At 44.6% G+C, this 19,898-nt stretch overlaps 1 pseudogene; it reads right to left on the minus strand.

Annotated features, from left to right (window-relative positions):
- Window positions 1–19,262: 19,262 nt before the first annotated feature.
- LOC117099331 lies at window positions 19,263–19,898 on the minus strand (annotated as a pseudogene).

Consider the following 19,898-nt stretch of genomic DNA (forward strand, 5'->3'; position numbering starts at 1 on the left):
GCAGGTGGACCACCTGAGGTCAGGAGTTCGAGACCAGCCTGGCCAACATGGTAAAACCCCATCTCTACTAAAAACACAAAAATTAGCTGGGCATGGTGGTGGACACGTGTAATCCCAGCTACTTGGGAGGCTGAGGAAGGAGAATCACTTGAACTCAGGAGGTGGAGATTGTAGTGAGCCAAGATCACGCCATTGCACTCCAGCCTGGGCAACAAGAGTGAAACTCAAAAAAAAAAAGCTCATCTGGCCTAAATATCTCAGCTGGAGTCTCCTGCAGGAAAGATCCACTGTGACTAATGGAGCCCTGAAGTGGGGATAGAAGGTGGTGGTTGAGAATTCTAAGTTGCTGTGAAGATGCCAGGCCCAATTGGAGATCAAATTGAGGGGAGGGTAGTACAAATAGAACCAGGAGGAAAGTCATAAAACGACGGACAGGGAGGGGACCTGAAACAGGAGTTAAGCCTGGTGATGCCTGAGTCTCGGACCCCACCCTGGATGAAGGCTGCCTCCAGTGTGTGTTGCAGTTCCTGAGCTGCACAGAAGGGGGCGCCATTCCTGCATTATTTCTCCCGACCTAAATCCGGTAACGCAGCTCCTAGTTGTACCCATCTTATATTCTTTTTACAGTGTTTTGTTTTGATTTGGTTTGGTTTTTTTTTTTTTTTTGAGACGGAGTCTCAATCTGTCACCCAGGCTGGAGTGCAGTGGCACGATCTGGGCTCACTGCCTTAGCCTCCCAAGTAGATGGGATTACAGGTGCGTGCCACCATGCTCGGCTAATTTTTGCATTTTTAGTAGGGACTGGGTTTCAACATGTTGGCCAGGCTGGTCTTGAATTCCTGACCTCAGGTGATCCACTCGCCACCGCCTTCCAAAGTGCTGGGATTACAGGCGTGAGCCACCGCACCCGACACATTTTACAGTTTTGAGAGCACTATCTCATTTCATCCTTGGACCAACCAAGCAATGATTAGGGGCAGGCCCTATTATCCCTGTTCTACAGATAAAAAACTGAGAGACAGCCAGCTTAAGCAACAGTGTCAGACAATTCGGTAATTCGTTTGGTTCCTGACCAGTGCTTTTCCCACTCTGCTGTCCAGCATAAAACAGGGTTGTCAAGGACAACTGGGAAGTGAACATAGACCCCAGAACTCCCTGACAAAAGGAAAGAAGACACACTTCCTTATCCACTCCACACGATAGATGGCCTTGGGTACGCTGCTGCTCTTGGGAGGTTTGGAGATCAAATTGAGTCTGCTCCTAGATTCCAAACGCAATTAAATTTAGCTTTGTTGGGTCATTCTGTGGTCAGGCTGTAAGTTCAGCTTGGTCAAGGGGAAGGAAGGGAATAAGCAGAAGCTGTGGGTTGGGCACCTGTCCTTTTGCCTGCTCAGTGCCTCTCTTCTTGTGGACGTAAAGACACCCATGTAAGCCCTCATGGCTACAAGCTGGGAAAACTCTAAAATGATTGCCTTTTCAAAATTTTTTAATTGACAAATAAAAATTGTATATATTTATGGTGTCCCACATGATATTTGATATACGTCTACATCGTGGAATGGCTAAATCAATCTAATTAACATATACATTACCTCACATTTCTTTTTTTGTGTGGTGAGAACACCACTTAAAATCCACTCTTAGCAATGCTCTAGTATACAATACATTGTTACTAACTACAGTCTCCTCTCTTGAACTTCTTCCTCCTGTGACATGAGCCACTATGCCTGGCCTCCTCTTTCCCTTTGTGTCTCTTGTTTTTTTCTTTTTTTGAGACAGAGTCTCGCCGTGTTGCCCAGGCTAGAGTGCAGTGGTGTGATCTCAGCTCTCTGCAACCTCCACCTCCCAGGTTCAAGAGATTCTAATGCCTCAGCCTCCCAGGTAGCTGGGATTAGGGGTAAGCCACCACGCCCAGCCTCCCTTTTGTGTCTCTTTTACTTCTCCTTGACCCCCTGCCTCCAACCCTGTCCTTCCCTTAGAAAATGACATCTGATCACCCAAGCTGGATGTCCTGCACCCTCAGCATTGCTGCCAAGAGAGATCTTCCTAAAATGCAGATCTGCTCAAGTCATTCTCCTGCTTAAAAGTTTCTGCATTCCCTGGATCTTTGGGGAGAAAGATAGCTTGGCATTCCAGGCCCTTTGTTTTCCCTTTTTTTTTTTTTTTTTTTTGAGATGGAGTCTTGCTCTGTCTCCCAGGCTGGAGCACAGTGGTGCAATCTCCACTCACTCAACCTCTGCCTCCTGGATTCAAGTGATTCTCCTGCCTCAGCCTCCTGACTAGCTGGGATTACAGGTGCCCGCCACCACACCTGGCTAATTTTTGTATTTCTAGTAGAGACAGGATTTCTCCATATGGGTCAGGCTGGTCTCGAAACTCCTGACCTCAAGGTAATCCTCCTGCCTTGGCCTCCCAAAGTGTTGGGATAACAGATGTGAGCCACTGTCCCCAGCCCCAGGCCCTTCATTTTCTGACACTGCCACATTCTCCTTCCTTCCAGCCTCCCGCACTGCTCACAGGGCCCATGGAGTTTCATGCCCTCTTACCTTCCATAGTTTATGCCCTATGTCTGATTCTCCTGCTCCCCTTCTTCATCTCACCAACTTTTATTCATCTAGAGTCTCACCTTCTGGGAAGCTTGCTCTATTCTTTTCCTTAATCTGATTAGGCATCCCTTCTCAGGGACCCTGTTCGTACTTTGTGGCATTTGCCAAATTACATTGCAATAACAATTCCAGACTGCAAATTCCAGTCTACTTCTCCATCTTTAGTTCCTTTCAACATGTGATTTGTGAACTCCTTGTTTCAGAATCACCTGGGGAGTTTAAACACAAGCTCCTGGGACATACCCCAGACCCACCAACTCCGAATCTTTGCAGGGCAGAGCCTAGGAGTCTGCATTTTAAAACCTTCTCAGTCAGGGCAATGGCTCATGCCTGCAATCCCAGTACTTTGGGAGGCCAATACGGGCAGATTGTTGAGCCCAGTGGTTCAACACCAATGTGGGCAACATGACGAAACCCTGTCTCTACAAAACAAAAATTAGGCGTGGTGGCTCCCGCCTGTGGTCCCAGCTACCTGGGAGGCTGAGGCAGGAGGAGTACCTGAGCCCACGAGGTCAAGGCTGCAGTGAACCAAGATTGCACCACTGCACTCCAGCCTGAGCAAGGTCAAGTTTAAGAACCACCCACACTAGACATGAAGTGGCTATATTTTCTTAGACCTTTAGCATCTACCATAAGCACACAGAGAATGGATTCTGAATGAAAGAGTCTAGAGCTTGAAAGGGAACTGAAATTTAAAAATAAAAAGTGTGAAATGATGGCTGAGCGCGGTGGCTCATGCTTGTAATCTCAGCACTTTGGGAGGCTGAGGCGTGCAGATCACGAGGTCAGGAAATCGAGACCACCCTGGCTAACACGGTGAAACTCCGTCTCTACTAAAACAAAAAATTAGCCGGGCGTGGTGGCACGCGCCTGTAATCCCAGATACTCAGGAGGCTGAGGCAGGATAGTAGCTTGAATCCGGGAGGCGGTGGTTGCAGTGAGCCGAGATCGCGCCACTGCACTCCAGCCTGGGCGACAGAGCGAAATTCCGTCTCAAAGAAAAAAAAAAAAAAGGCGTGAAACGAGCAGCATAACGTTGGAATGTAAGGTGAATATTTCCTGCTAAGATTCCAGTTGCCATCAGGCGGCGCTGTGTCAACACAAATGCTTTTACCTGAAGGGAGGAGGAAGAAGTTTTGTTGATTTACTGGAATTCAAGCCTCAAATACTGCATAATTGAATTTATTTTTTCTTACTCAGTTTGTCTGCAATTGTCCCACTTGTGTGAATACATTGATTTTTCTTTTTTTTTTCTTTTTCACCTAGCCCAGAACACAGCTGAGTAAATTGATTTATTAAGGTATGAAGCCTTAGACAAGAAAAGCCGTGGAAGGTGGCTGGGGGTAGCAGAGAGCTGGGCAGGTAATGAAGGAGAGGGGAAGGAAATTAGCAATGACCCTTATTTCCATCTTCAGTGAGGAAAAGCTGCTCCCTGCCAGCACTGCCTGTTGTGAAATTACCCAAGCATTCAAATGAACATGTCATTTCAGTGAGAGGGTGGAGCCATCCTGTAATTTCTCTTAGTCATCCAGTTTCCTTTACAGGTTGTTAAGTGCCTCATGAGTAACCTTTGAATGTCGTTTCTCTAACAAACCAGTCTGAAAGCCTGAATCTTTCTTCTGGGCTGAGTACTTGATTCTTCTGAGGTGTGGGGAGTGAGGCACAGCAAAGGCCTGGGGCCCTGCAGACAACTCCTTCTCCTCCTCCTCCCTCCCCCTCCCTACAGGGCATCCCTGTGCACAGAACTGATAGAGCTGGCCTGGCCACTGGGCAGACTATCAGGCCAGGCCAGAACTGGAGGCTGAGTTGGTTTCCTCCTGCCAGGACAGAGCTTTCAGCCAGAGACCTTCTAGGAGGGAGGCACGGGGACAGTTTGCAGCCTTCCCAACTCTGGGTAAACAGAGAAGTGTGGTGGACAGGAAAAAGGACCTGTACTCCCAGCATAGGCCCAGTCTCACTGAAGAGGCGCTCTTTAAAGGCATCACACAATTGAAGAACAGCGCACAGTAGAAATAACTATTAATTTCTGAATGACCAAGTATAAGTGAAATGGAAGTGCTTAAAAGTAATGAGAGAGAAGTTACAGTTCCTCTTTTCCTTCCTTGAAAACCCAAGTGCAAAAGTCATCAGGGGCGGGGTCAAGCAAGATAGGCAGCTATGAGTGGGGTGGAGGTGAGCTGTGGTGGCCAGAACCTGACCAGGATCAGAAAGCATACATTCAGGGGCAAGTCCGGGCCAGGGTGTCAGAGCCCAAGTGCAGTGAGGGGTGCCCCAGCAGAGAGGTAGTCTGCCACGGGATGTTGGAGTCCCAGTGGGGAAAGAAAGGTATCTCCAAGGATGTGTATGTAAATATATAATATTAAGGATAATGGGAGCAAAGTTTCTCGCACTTGGAGAAGAGAATTAACAAATCACTCCTGTAATCCCACCACATTAAGAGGCTGAGGTGGAAGGATTGTTTGAGACCAGGAGTTTCAGACCAGCCTGGTCAACATAGTGAGATCCCATCTCTACAGAAACCAAAAAAAATTAGCCAGGTGTGGCATGCACCTGTATGCCATCTCAAGGAAAGAGGCTGAGGTGTGAGGATCACTTGAGCCCAGGAGATTGAGGCTGCACTACAGCCTGGGTAACTGAGCAACAGCCCATCTCAAAAAAATAAACTATGGACAGAAAACTCAAATGAAATCTGTGTTGGGTTGGAATGAGAAGTATTGGTATGAAGTCATGGTTTTCAATAAACAAACTAATAAGATTTATATTTTATTACATATGTAGAGAAATATAAGTGTAAATGCATGTATGATTGTGTGTATGTGTATACATACATCCTTATATTCCCTACTTCTGTGCCCTGAGAGGGCCTGAGGTCAATGATGCCCAATACTGGTTTCTATTTATTTTATTTTTAAAAAATAGAGATTGAGTCAGGCTGGGCATGGTGGCTCACGTCTGTAATCCCAGCACTTTGGGAGGCCAAAGTGGGCAGATCACGAGGTCAGGAGTTTGAGACCAGCCTGGCTAACATGGTGAAACCCAGTATCTACTAAAAATACAAAAAATTAGCTGGGAGTGCTGGCATGTGCCTGTAATCCCAGCTACTCAGGAGGCTGAAGCAGGAGAATCACTTGAACCCAGGAGGTGGAGGTTGCAGTGAGTGGAGATCACGCCATTGCACTCCAGCCTGGGCGACAAAGCAAGACTCCGTCTCAAAAAAAAAAAAAAAAAAGAGATGGAGTCTTGCTATGTTGGCCAAGTTGGTCTTGAACTCCTGGCCTCAAGCAATCCTCCATCTTAGACTCCCAAAGTGCTGGGATTACAGGCATAAGCCACTGTGCCTGGTCCCAATTCTGGTTTCTGTTTCTATTTTGTTTGTTTGTTTGCTTTTTGAGAAGAAGTCTCACTTTGTCGCCAGGTTGGAGTGCAGTGGCGCAATCTCGGCTCACCGCAAGCTCTGCCTCCCAGATTCAAGCGATTCTCCTGCCTTAGCCTCCTGAGTAGCTGGGACTACAGGCACGCACCACCACGCCCAGCTAATTTTTGTATTTGTAGTAAAGACAGGGTTTCACCCTGTTGGCCAGGATGGTCTTGATCCCTTGACCTCGTGATCTGCCCACCTTGGCCTCCCAAAGCGCTGCGATTACAGGCATGAGCCACCGTGCCCAGCCAGGGTTTCTGCTTTTTGTGTGTGGGTTTTCTTTTTTTTTTTTGCGGCAGAGTCTCACTCTCCTGCCTCAGCCTCCCGAGTAGCTGGAATTACAAGTACCCACCACCACGCCCGGCTAATTTTTGTATTTTTAGTAGAAACAGTGTTTCACCACGTTGGCCAGGCTGGTCTCGAATTCCTGACCTCAAGTGTTCCACCCACCTCCTCTTCCCGAAGTGCTGGGATTACAGGCATGAGCCACCATGCGTGGCCCCAATCCTGCTTTCTAAATATCATTCTTCACTTGCAGGAACCAAGACCCCTTAAGAGAACTGGTTGATTCTAGGAGTTAATAAATGAAAAGTAAAAGATGAGTCTGGGATAGCTTCTGGTGTCAGAAAGTAAGAAAGTGCTCAAAGAAGGACACTGAAACCAGCCTGAAATTTCCTGCTGGCCAAATCTGAGACAATCTGAACATCAAACTTAATAATGATAGTAATATAACCCATTGATAGTAATATACCCATTGAATACTTTATAATTCATGAGTCCCTATTAATATAAAGTGATATAAAGATTAGTTTTGAAGAGGAATGGAAAATTTACATATTCTCAAAGTTCTTCCTTACAAAACATGTATTTGTTACAAAGGAAAAAAGAGTAACTTTACAGCCAAGAAGCACAGTAGATGCCACCTTAATGAAATGATCAAAGTTAACGTCATTAGTGATAGGACATATTGAAGTGTGAATCCAATGAGAAGAACACACGACTTCTTTTGTATTTCTGTCAAAGATATATAACCTGAGTTTAATCATTAGAAAGCATGAGACAGACCCAAGTTGAGAGATATTTTATAAAACAATTAGTCTGTAACTGCAAAAGAGTCAAGAAAGTCACAAGAGTCAAGAAAAAAACTGAGGAAATGTTCTCAGTTGAAGGAGACTAAAAGAGCTATGACAAATAAATGTAATGCATGATTCTGAACTGCACTTTTTTGCTATAAAGACACTACTGGGACAGTTAGTGAAACCTGAATGAGTTTGAGAATTATACTGTAACAGTGCATCAGTGTTAATTTCCTGATTTTGGTAGGAAGAATGTCCTTGTTTATAAGAGAATGCTAAAGTATTTAGGGGCCACGAACACCATGTTGGCAACTTAGTCTCAAATAGATGAGGAGAAAAAAGTCTTTTGTTCTATGGTTTCAAATTTTCTATAAATTGGATATTGTTTGGAATAAAAATACACTGTTAAGAAAATAAAGAGAAAGAAAGAGTAGGCCATTGGTTGGATGGGAATTGAAGAACCATGGAGAGGTAGACTTGAGTTTGTCAGAAAGGAGCAGAAGCATTTCCGGTGTCAGGGGAGCACCCTGGGAAGAAGCCCCAAAAGAGGAAGAAGAATGGCAGGAATTGGGAGGAAATTTACCCCTACTCACCTGGCACAAATGGCTTGTGTTAGAAAGAGGGTAACCATGTAATTTATCATGCAAACGAATGCACTTTTGATAATGAAAGACAGCACTATTAATAATTACATTTGGTCTTCAGTGTGACCTCTTAAGAAAAAACAATATATAAAGAGAAAATAAAATAAATAAAACTACTTTTAAAAATTACATTTTGACATGAGCACATGACTATTTGGAGAACTGCCCTTAGCAAACTGGGATGTGTGACTCCAGCTAGAATTCAACAAGAGATCAGGTCATTTAGGGGAAATGGAACCAAACTGTAGAAGTTTGAAAATGGTCTTGCCTTCTGTTCAGTAGTGGATAAATACATAAATAAAATAAAATAAAAATGGTCAAACAGCATGAGCTTTTGTATGTTCTCTTCTTTACTTGACCTCACAGTAGTATTTGGTACAATCATTTTCAATGTACTCTTTTCTTGTCTTCAGTGACCCCATATTCTCCTAGTTTTCCTCCCTTTACCCTGGCATTTCTCAGTTTTCTTCACCTATCTATATCCATCTTCCCCTATTCAATCTCAGATGGTTTAGTTCTCCAGGGATCCATTCTGGACCCTCTTCTCTCTTGTCTCTATAATCTTTACCTATTGGTTTAAAAACATTATTTATTTATTTTTGTGTTACGTTTACTGGTTTGATTTTTTTTTAAATAGAGAAGTAGCTCTAATGGTTTGCTTAATTAATTAATTGACTAATTAATTTATAGAGAACGGGTTTCACCATCTTGCTCTGGCTGGTCTTGAACTTCTGAGCTCAAGCAATCCCCCTGTCTCGGCCTCCCAAAGTGCTGGGATTACAGATGTGAGCCGCCACACTTGGCCCTACTACCCTTTGATTTAATGTTCTGTGCTGATTCCCAAATATGTGTCTCAAACCTCTCTCTCATCTGACTGCCTAGCTCCAACATTTTACTGCCTACTTGACAGTGACATTTGGAGGACTCATAGGTTTCTCAAAGTCAGCATATCAAAACTAGAGCTAGTGAGTTTATTGGGGTGGTTGGGGTAGGGCATTGCCCACTATCTAATCCCTCTGCGGTTCTGCGGTGGGTCTAATGTATTTCACTTTAGACTCTTTCCTCTTGGGCCCTCATATACCCTCATCTCAGAGGGTGTTGAGGTAGTTAGTCTGCATCCTCAGGTATGATGGTTAATTTTATGTGTCAACTTGACTGGGCAACAGGGTGCCCAGATAGTTGGTCAAATATTATCCTGAATGTTTTGGAGAGGGTGTTTTTGGATGAGGTTAACATTTACATTGGGTGTACTGAATAAAACAGATTGCTCATTCTAACATGGGTGGGTCTCATCCAATCAATTGAAGGCATGAATAGAACCAAAGGCTGACCTTCTTCCAAGTAAGGGGATTCCTTTTTCTGATTACCTTCAAACTAGAACATTAGCTTTTTTCTGCCTTTGACTCAAACTGAAGCATTTGTTCTTCCTGGTGAGTCTGCCAGCCTTTGAAAAGGCACTATGCCATCACTTCTCCTGGTTCTCAGGCCTTAGGACTCACACTGGAATTAAACCATTTGCTCTTCTGGATCTCCAGCTTGTTGACTCAGCCTCCAGATATTGGGACTTGCCAGCCTCTAGATATTGGGAATTGCATGAGCCAATTTCTTATGATACATCATATATGTATAATATATTTATTATAATCACACATACACACACATCCTGTTGGTTCTTTTTCTGAAGGACCCTGACTGATACACTCAGGTCTCTGGTCATAGCAGGGAGCATGGTCTTGTCGGAGTCTTGCTGGGGACACACAGGTCACTGATGAAGGCTGATTTGCTTTCTCAGTACAGGAGACCTGCTGTGGAAGGCGCTGGTCAGGCAGTGGATAGTCAAGTCCCAGATCATCCCAGGAATCATTTTACACTTGGCAATAACTCTTTGATATCCACAGAATTGGCCCATGAGGTTGGGGTGACTCAGAGGAGGTCAGGAAGTAAGCTATCCTAGTGATGATTGAGGTAAGGAGTCCAAAGGCCAAAGTGTTCATCTTGGGTGGAGTTGGAAGTGTGGTTGCAACAAGAGTGGTTGTTGGGTCTTGGTGACCTGCTCCCAGTCAGAGTAGCAGTCAAAAGCGTTCTCCCAGGTACCTCCTGTGAGCAGCTTTGTTGCCCTCATGATGAAGGGTTAGACCATAGCTACCTCTGGATGGTGTCAGTGACTAGGGTGGAAGGCAAAAAGTAGGAGTGCCTCAGGTGGCAGATGTTCCTGTCTTTGTCCAACGTCTCCTGTCCCAACCCAAGAGAAAGGGCTGCTCTGGACCTGAGGGAGCTGACTCTGTAAGCAGGGGAGCCGAGCTGTCTCTCCTAGCTCCAGATAGCTCTGATGTTCTCCGGCTGGACTGAGCACTTGGCCTCAGAGAATGAGTTTTGCCTGATCTGGGCAGCCCAAGTAATAATGGCAGCAGTGCAGGGAGTAATCTCTCTGTCCAGGAAGTTGAGGGCCTCGCCATGGTGCCTGAAGTGAGAGTAGCCAGCCTGGGACAGGTTCTAGGGGCCACCCAACACGTCACAGTCAGGGAGGCAGATCTGCTTCAGCTTGTCCAGGGAGGGCCACCTAGGGGGGTGGGAGGAAAGTCATCCAGCCAGAAGCCCTATTCCCATGGGCAGGCCCTGGCCAACAACACTAGACAGGACAGGGTGCTGGGACTCAGCCTCAATATGGCTGTGGACCAGGAGGGGCTGACTTTGCCTCTCTCTGCTCCTAGCAGGGAGAGCACCTCCTCTAGATGTGAGTCAGACCTACCTCTTCCTGTTCGAGAGAGCACTGGATGGAGAGGGGTATGGCAATGCTTCCTTTTGGATGAAATTGCTTCCAAGGGACTTCTTAGAATCCCACTCTTAGAACGATGGAAGATGGGGGCTCCCCTCTTTCTATTCCACAGGCAGTTATAAGAGAGGGTGGCCCTGCTAAACTAGGGCATCTTCAGGAGAAATCTCCTTCTCCTGTCCCTCCTGCCCAATAATCTGGGGAGGTATTTTGGTCACACCTCTTTCTGCTCTGGAGGGTTGGAACCTCCTGTAAAGCAGCAGAAGACAAATTTGATAGGCCAAGGTCAAAGCTTCTCTAAACGGGGTCCCCAGCTGGGATGAGGATCAACCACTGGCTGCTCAGAGGGTTGGGTTCTCTCTGGGAGAGCTGGGCTTAAAGGGAGGGACCACAGGAACATGCTTCCTTGTGGCCACTACTATCGTTGTGATGCCAGAGCTGGTTCTGCTCCTTATATAGTTGGTTATGTCCAAAAGTGGAGCCCTTGATTTTATTTTGTTTTTTATTTTTTTGAGACGGAGTCTCACTCTGTCACCCATGCTGGAGTGCAGTGGCACAGTCTTGGCTCATTGCAACATCTGCCTCTAACCTCTGCCTCTGGCTGAGGCAGGAGAATCATTGAAGTCCAGATTCAAGTGATTCTCCTGCCTCAGCCTCCCTAGTAGCTGGGTCTACAGGCATGCACCACCACACCAGGCTAATTTTTGTATTTTTCGTAGAGACAGGGTTCACCATGTTGGCCAGGCTGGTCTCGAACTCCTAACCTCAGGGTGATCCACCTACCTTGGCCTCCCAAAGTGCTGGGATTACAGGCATAAGCCACTGCACCCTGCACGGCCCTTGATTATAATCCCCAAATCCCCTCTTCTATTATATTTCTCATCTCAGTAACTAGCACCACCATCTACCCAATTGTTCAAACCAGAAAGCAGGACATGATCTTTGATTCAGCTTTCTTCCTTACTACCCTCTTGTATCAGATCCATGAGCCAGTCCTATCACTTCTACTTCTTAACTACATCTCTAACATGACCATGTCCCTTCCTCTCCACTGCCATCACCATGATCCAGGCCATTGTCATCTGCTGCTCAGACACAGACGATGGTAGGGTTCTTTTTATTGTTCTTCCCATGTCCTCTTTCAACTCCCTCCAATCTATACCTCACACAGCAGCAAGAGCAGACTGTCTCTGTGATTCTTGGGCGCAGCGCTCTGTTGATGTGCTTCAGAGCACTTGTCACAAGTAAAATATTTATTTTGTTGCTTTTGTTGTTGTTGTTCAATTTTTTTACCTGTCTCCCCCACTAGATTGTAGCACCATGACGCAGGGAATCTTGTCTGTTAAGGTCACCATTGTATCCTTCCTGCCCAGCACAGTGCCTGGCACAGAGTAGTTAAATCAACAGTTTTTGGGTGAATGGCATTAGGCCAAAGAGTTTTGATTTGAGTCACTAAGCAATGTGGAGCTAACACACATTGTAAAGAAAAAAGGACTGAAAACATAAGGATACTTTAGAAAGAATAATGAAGGCAGCTGGATGAAGATTAATTCTGGTTCTCCTTTATTGATAGCTTCTCAGTTGATAGGGCCTAAGGTTGTGGCACGAAATTTCAAAGGGAGGGCTGGAATCCTATAGAGGGTTTAAAGGAAGAATCAACAGAATTGCTATCTTCTTTGGCCAGGTGCAGTGTCTCATGCCTGTAATCCCAGCACTTTGAGAAGCTGAGGCGGGTGGATCACTTGCGGTCAGGAGTTTGAGACCATCCTGGCTAACATAATGGAACCCCATCTCTACTAAAAAAAAAAGACAAAAAATTAGCCAGGCATGGTGGTGGGCGCCTATAGTCCCAGCTACTCAGGAGGCTGAGGCAGGAGAATAGCGTGAACCCAGGAGGCGGAGCTTGCAGTGAGCCGAGATCGCGCCACTGCACTCCAGCCTGGGTGACAGAGCAAGACTCTGTCTCAAAAAAAAAAAAAAATTAGTTGGGCATGGTGTTGTATGCCTGTAGCCCCAGCTACTCAGGAGGCTGAGGCAAGAGAATCACTTGAACTAGGGAGACAGAAGTTGCAGTGAGCCGAGATCACACCATTGCACTCCAACCTGGGTGACAGAGCGAGACTCTGTCCGCCTCCCTCCCCCGAAAAAAAGAATTGCTATCTTCTTTAATATGACTTCTTTATTTATTTCAGAGACAAGGTCTTGCTGTGCCACCCAGGTTGGAGTGCAATGGCACGATCATAACTTACTACTACCTCCAACTACTGCACTCAAGTTATCCTCCTGTCTCAGTCTCTCAAGTTCCTGGGACTATAGGTGCACACTGCCATTTCCTGCTAATTTGTAATTTTTTTTTTTTTTTTTTGTAGAGATGGGGGTCTTGCTATGTTGCCCAGGCTGTTCTCCACCTCCTGGTTTCAAGTGATCCTCCTGCCTTGGCCTCCCAAAGTGCTGGGATTACAGGTATAAGCCACCACACCAGGCCCTTGAATATGTTGATAAGAAGAGAGAGAGGCAGGCATTGATGTTGTGAGTCTGGTGGGCCAGAAAAATAGCATTACTTGTCTCTTCCAAAAAATGGCATGACTGGGAAGAACTTCAAATTTGAGTGGAAGATGAACTCAGTTTTTAAACATGTTGAGTTTGAAATGACCATAAATATTTTCTATGGGCTGCTGAAAAAAGCCTAGCTGGAAACCTTTTTTGACATTTTGGTCAGCGGTGAAACAATCATGGAGTTTACTATTCTTGATTTCTTTGTTTGTAAGTTCAAGAAATTAACATAGATTCTATAATTCTAGCAGGAAGAAGAGAGTTAAATTTCTAAGAATTCTAAATTCTGTTCAACAGAATTTAAGAACACAATCAAAGTAATTTTCAACCTAGTTTAAAAAATTTTTTATTTTTAGAAATGGGGCCCCACAGTGTTGCCCAGGCTGGAGTGTAGCGGCTACTCACAGGTATGACCACAGTGCATTACAGCATTGAATTCCTGAGCTCAAGCAACCCTACTGCTCCTGCCTCCTGAGTAGCTGGTACTACAGTTTTGTGTCACTGCACCTGGCTCCATTATTATTACTTTTACATCAAACATGACAATTAATAAGTATACCATTATCTATTGGATAATACAAAGAATTTATTGTAAGAGTATTTGTCCTGATTTAATTTCTACTTTTGTATATTTTTCTGTATTTTCTAAACCTTCTATGATAATGTATTTTTATAAATCAGGAAAAAATAGGACACTTTTTTTTTTTTTTAAGAGAAGACTCACTGTGTCAATTTCTGAGTATTTTTGGGTTAAGCTTTTGCCTTACATACACTAAACATATGTAAGCACTGAAGCTACAAAATGTTCCCAGAAATCCCTGGAAATTTCCCTCTAAGAAGTACACACATGTTGATATTTCCTAGAATTCATTGCAGCTGGTTTCCCTTTTCTGGTTTCAGACAGCTTTGGTCCCAAAACTAATTTGGCTGGAATTAATAAGCCCATTGTTCCAATACTTCTCCCTGAAGGGAAAATTCAGGGAATTGTCCTGTTTTTGATTATTACAGTTCCAGACCTAAATATTAGCCACTCTTCTTGATGCGGCTTTGATTTCTTAGACAACTGTCACATGAAAGGTGTTTTTTATGGGTTTGCTTTGCTGTGCTAGGGCTTCCATTTTACCAGCAACCAGTTTGGGAGGTGGTGGAGTTGGGGGCAGGACAAGGAAGGGGAGTAGAGAACAGCACATGCCAAATGCAGAGACCTTTTTTTTTTTTTTTGAGATGGAGTCTCACTCTGTCGCCCAGGCTGGAGTGCAGTGGTACAATCTCCGGCTCGCTGCAAACTCCGCCTCCTGGGTCCAAGCGATTCTCCTGCCTCAGCCTCCTGAGTAGCTGGGTTTACAGGCACCTGCCACCATGCCTGGCTAATTTTTTTGTATTTTTAGTAGAGACGGGGTTTCACTGTGTTAGCCAGGATGGTCTCTATCTCCTGACCTCATGATCCATCTGCCTCAGACTCCCAAAGTGCTGAGATTACAGGCATGAGCCAACAGGCCTGGCCTCGCAGAGCTTTTTTTTTTTTTTTTTTATTGGACTGAAGAATGGTCTACCAGACTTACAGGTGGACCCCAGGTCAATGACTGGGAAAGACAATGATCTGGAATGACATTGAGGAATAGCATACAAAACCAGGTATATTTCACTAGGATGAGAAGGTGGCATATTAGGGCTTTATAGCATGAGGGGTTAAGTTTGCTCCCATAATCAATGCATTGCAATATGAGGAAGAAAGAAGTCAACTTGCTATGCAGAAAAGCATATTTAAACAGAGATATCAGGAAATGGAGCACACTGCCTCGTGTGCCATAAGCTGTCAATCCGTGGGGGTTTACAATAAGACCCTAGAAGACCACGCTCTGGGTATGGTGTATAGGGGAGCTGTGTGTTGGATAGAGTACTGGGCTTGGTCATCTCCAAGATCCTTCAAGCCCTGAAAACCTATGATTTCATGAATAATTAACAACTTAATTGACCTGTAAGCTGATATTAATTCCATAGATCATACATGTTTTTCTCTCAGTTACAGAGTAATAGTTTGGTACTTCTGTGCTGTTTCAAAGATAATACTTTTCCAATGTCTTCAATTGCATCAAAATCTGGGGTCTCCATAATATAGAGCCAAATTAAAGACTGTTCACTTTATTAGTCAAGATAGGCTAGGTTATGTTACACTAACAACGAACCACCAAATTTCAGTAGCTTGAAACAACCTCGGTTAGTTTCTCAGGGGAGTTGGTTGTTGCAACATAGTGGTTCCTACTCCAAGACCCAGGCTGATGGAGTAGCTAACTGGAAAAATACTGGTTGCTATGACAAAGGAAAAGAGGAACTTCAGCATGAAAGTGACACAAGTAACTTCTGCTCACATTTCATTGGTCAAAGCAAAACACATAGTCACACCTAAAATCAGACAGGCAACGTACTGCATAAGCCTTATTCAAAAAGGCAAATAAAAATACTTATATTATAAATAGCATATAATTTATAATTTTTAAAAATTTAGATGTGAGCCTGGTGCGGTGGCTCACATCTGTAATCCCAGCACTTTGGGAGACTGAGGTGGGCGGATCACTTGAGGTCAGGAGTTTGAAACCAGCCTGGCCAACATGGTGACACCCCATCTCTACTAAAAATACAAAAAAAATTAGCCAGACATGGTGGCAGGTGTCTGTAATCCCAGCTACTTGGGAGGCTGAGGCAGGAGAATTACTTAAACTCAGGAGGCGGAGGTTGCAGTGTGCCGAGATCGCGCCACTACACTCCAGCTTGGGCAACAGAGCGACACTCCGTCTCAAATAAAAAAAAAAAAAAAGAGAGAGAGAAAGAAAAAAACTTAGATGTGAGTAGAACTTTTGAAATGCTTCATGGGGCTTGAAAACGATTTGGTCTTTGTCCTTTTAAGCTGTTTCAGTATTACTGCAGTTAGAGGACAAAAGTCCCCAGAGGAAGATGTAGTCCTAACTCAATGTAAGGAAAAGGCATACTTCTGAGATGGACACTAACAAGAATCCATGTATCACGGACTGGGTTGGGTTTCTAATACAGAGATTTGCAACAGGTATGGATTCCAGATGTGTGGAAATATTAAAGGTCTTCTCTTTGGGGTGGTGAGGCAGAGTCGTGGGGTGGTCAGACTCTTGAGCCTGCTGTCTTTGGTCATGAGCATCCTCACCCTTCTACCCCAGAGTGCTTACAAATATTATTATATTATCTGTGTGGTTGAGAAGCACTGGCCAGAGCAATGGTTTCTATATTCTTCAGACTGATGCTGATCTGTGAACAAGTCTTCATCAGCCTACAGAAAAATAATAAAAATGTGAACATGTAGTGAGGTTTGCATAAATCTAAATGTATTCTATTCAAAGGGCTGTATTGTACTTTGAAATTATGTCCTTTTTCTTGAGAGAATAAGTTTTCGGTCAATGAAAAATACACAGAAATCTTGTTTATCACCTGTCAGATTGGCAAACATATGAATGTTAAACAATATACTTTTTTAGTGAGATTGTGGAAAAAGAGGTACTTTCCTATGTTGCAGGTGAGAATGCAAAATGATTTGACCTGTATTGTGATGGTTTATTTTATGTGTCAGCTTGACTGGGTTAATGGATGCCCAGATAACATTATTGGCCAGGCACGGTGGCTCACGCCAGGCATAGTGGCCAGTACTTTGGGATGCTGAGGCAGGCGGATTGCTTGAGCTCAGGAGTTTGAGACCAGCCTGGACAACATGGTGAAACCTCGTCTCTACAAAAAATACAAAAAAAAAAAAATTATTGATAGCTGGGCATAGTGACACATGCCTGTAGTCCCAGTTACTTGGGAGGCTGAGGTGGGAGAATTACTTGATCCCAGGAGGTCGAGGCAGCAGTGAGCTGAGATTGTGCCACTGCACTCCAGCATGGGCAACACAGCCAGACCCTGTCTCAACAACCAGCAGCATTATTTATGTGTGTCTGTGAGAATGTTTCCAGAAGAGACTAATGTTTGAATTAGTAGACTAAGTAAAGAACATCTCCCTCACCAATGTGGGTGGGCCTCATCCAATGTGCTGAGGACCCAAATAGAACAAAAGGTGACAGGAAAGACACATTTGATCTTTCATTCCTTGAGCTAGGATAACCATCTTCTCCTGCCCTCGGACCTTGGAGCCTACGGCTGTCAAACCTTCAGACTCGGACTAAATTACACCATTGGCTTTTTTGGGACTCTAGCTTGCAGATGGCTTATGGTGGAGGAAGCCATCTAACAAGGAAAGGAATGACCGACCTGAATTCAAAGCTCCCAGGCATGCCATGCCAAGCACATGTGTAAAGTTTTAAAAAATCTAAGAAGACATCCTTCTTGTCTCTCACCCACGGTACAGTTGTTCAGTCCTCTGAACAGACATTTAATGTACCATGAGGTGGGGTACAGTGGCTCATGCCTGTAATCTCGGCTACTCGGGAGGCTGAGGCAGGAGGATTGCTTGAGTCCAGGACTTTGAGACCAGCCTGGGCAATATAACAAGATCCATCTCCAAAAAAAATAACAAGAATTAGCTATGCATGATGGTGTGTGCCTATAGTACAAGCTACTTGGGATCGCTTGAGCCCAGGAGTTTGAGGCTGCAGTGAGTTATCATTATGCCACTGCACTCCAGCCTGGGTGACAGAGCGAGACCCCAGCTCTAAATAAATAAATAAATAAAATTTAGCACAAGCTCAGAGAAGCAGTGGTCTTGCTATATCTAGTCTCCCTAGGCAGCATGGAATAGAAAGGCACTAATAAAATATGCTCAGGACAAAATTTAATCTTATATACTTTATATAAGATTACTGACTTTTATTATAACTAATTATCAATATACTTTTATTTTGAACATAGCTTTCTTTTGAACATTATTTTGAACTTTATTTTGAACATTCTGTCTTTTCTTTTGAACTTTCTTTTTTTTTGAACTTACTTTCTTTTGATCTTTCTTGCTTTGAACATTTTTTCTTTCTTTATTTTTAACTTTCTTTCCTTTATTTGCCTCAGACTCCCAGGTAGATTACAGGCACCTTCCACCAAGCCCGGATAATTTTTGTAAGAGACGCAGTTTCACTATGTTGGCCAGGCAGGTCTCGAACTTCTGACTTCAGGTATCTCCCAAAGTGTTGGGAATACAGTTGTGAGCCACCACACCTGGCCTGGCTTTCTTTAAATAGAGAAATATGTCTAAGCCCAAAGGATACACAGAAGGGTCTTGAAATCCGAAACACGAAAAAAAATACACATAACTTTCAGCCAGGCATGGTGGCTCACTCCTGTAATCCCAGCACTTTGGGAGGCCAAGGCAGGCAGATCACTTGAGGTCCGGAGTTCGAGACCAGCCTTGCCGACATGGTGAAAGTCTGTCTCTACTAAAACAAAAACAAAAACAAAAATTAGCCAGGCATGGTGGCACATCGCTATAATCCCAACTACTCTGGAGACTGAGGCAGAAGAACTGCTTGAACCTGGGAAAGCAGAGGTTGCAGTGAGCTGAGATGGCACTGCTATACTCCAGCCTCAGTGATGGAGTGAGACTCTGCCTCAAAAAAAAAAAAAAAAAGGAAAGAAAAAGACATACCTGGCAAATCACCATGAACATATGTGACAATGACGGTAGGACTTTTATTTTTTATTTTTTTGAGAGACGGAGTCTAACTCTGTCGCCCAGGCTGGAGTGCAGTGGCAGGATCTTGGCTCACTGCAAGCTCCGCCTCCCGGGTTCACGCCCAGCTAATTTTTTCTATTTTTAAGTAGAGACGGGGTTTCACTGCGTTAGCCAGGATGGTCTCAATCTCCTGACCTCATGATCCGCCCGCCTTGGCCTCCCAAAGTGCTGGAATTACAGGTGTGAGCCACTGCCTTGAAGGGTAGGACCCAGTTTTGGCAGGACCCATCGCATGCTAACTAAAGAGCCCTTGGGCCCTGATAACCAGCGGCAATACTTAGGTAGTACACCATGGGCCTTGGGTGAAACTTTGAGACTCGGTTTCAGGTGAGACTCAGCACATTCCCAGCTGTAGTGGCTATGGGAAGAAACTCCTTCTGCTTGAGAAAAGTAAAGGGGATTTTTTTAAATGTCCATATTCTTCTTCTTTTCCTTCTTCTTCATATATATATATATATATATATTTTTGTTCTGGTGGGGCCACCCCAAAGGGCAGACAGGTTTATTGGGAAGCAGCTTGAAATCAGTGGTTGCACTTGGCCACATGCTCTAGCTCATCCTAGCTCATCCTTCTTGATGACATAGGAGTTGGAGGAGCCCTTGGTGGCATTGATGAGCTCATCTTCCAGGCACTCAGCAATGGTCTTGATGTTCTGGAAGGAAGCCTCATAAGTGCCTCTGCACAGCAGCCAGATGGCCTGATTCATGCCATGCAGCGGGGACATGTCCACAGCCTGTCATCTCATGGACTTGGCTCACCCAATGCATGTGGGGTCCTCCCAGGGACCACTGTTGATGATGGCATTCACCAGGACTTGAAGAGTGCTCTCACTCATGAGCAGGAGGATGATCTCAAAGGCATGCTTGACAATGTGCATGGTCATGGGTTTCTTGCCATTATTGTGGCCATGCATCATCATGGAGTTAGTGAGGTGCTCCAAGATGGGGCACTGTGTTTTATGGAAATGCTTGGCGGCATACCGCCCTGCACTGTGAAGCAGGTACTTAGCACACTTCTCCTTCACTGCAATGTAGTCCTGCAGGGAAATGTCACTGATCTGCACATCATCGGTGTTTCACTTCCCAAAGAGCTAGATGTTGGGGGTCTCTTCCATCTCTAGTGCTGCTGTCTCACACTTGGTCAT

Source organism: Trachypithecus francoisi, unplaced genomic scaffold (assembly GCF_009764315.1).
Source record: "Trachypithecus francoisi isolate TF-2019V2 unplaced genomic scaffold, Tfra_2.0 Lachesis_group16, whole genome shotgun sequence".
Taxonomy (NCBI): domain Eukaryota; kingdom Metazoa; phylum Chordata; class Mammalia; order Primates; family Cercopithecidae; genus Trachypithecus; species Trachypithecus francoisi.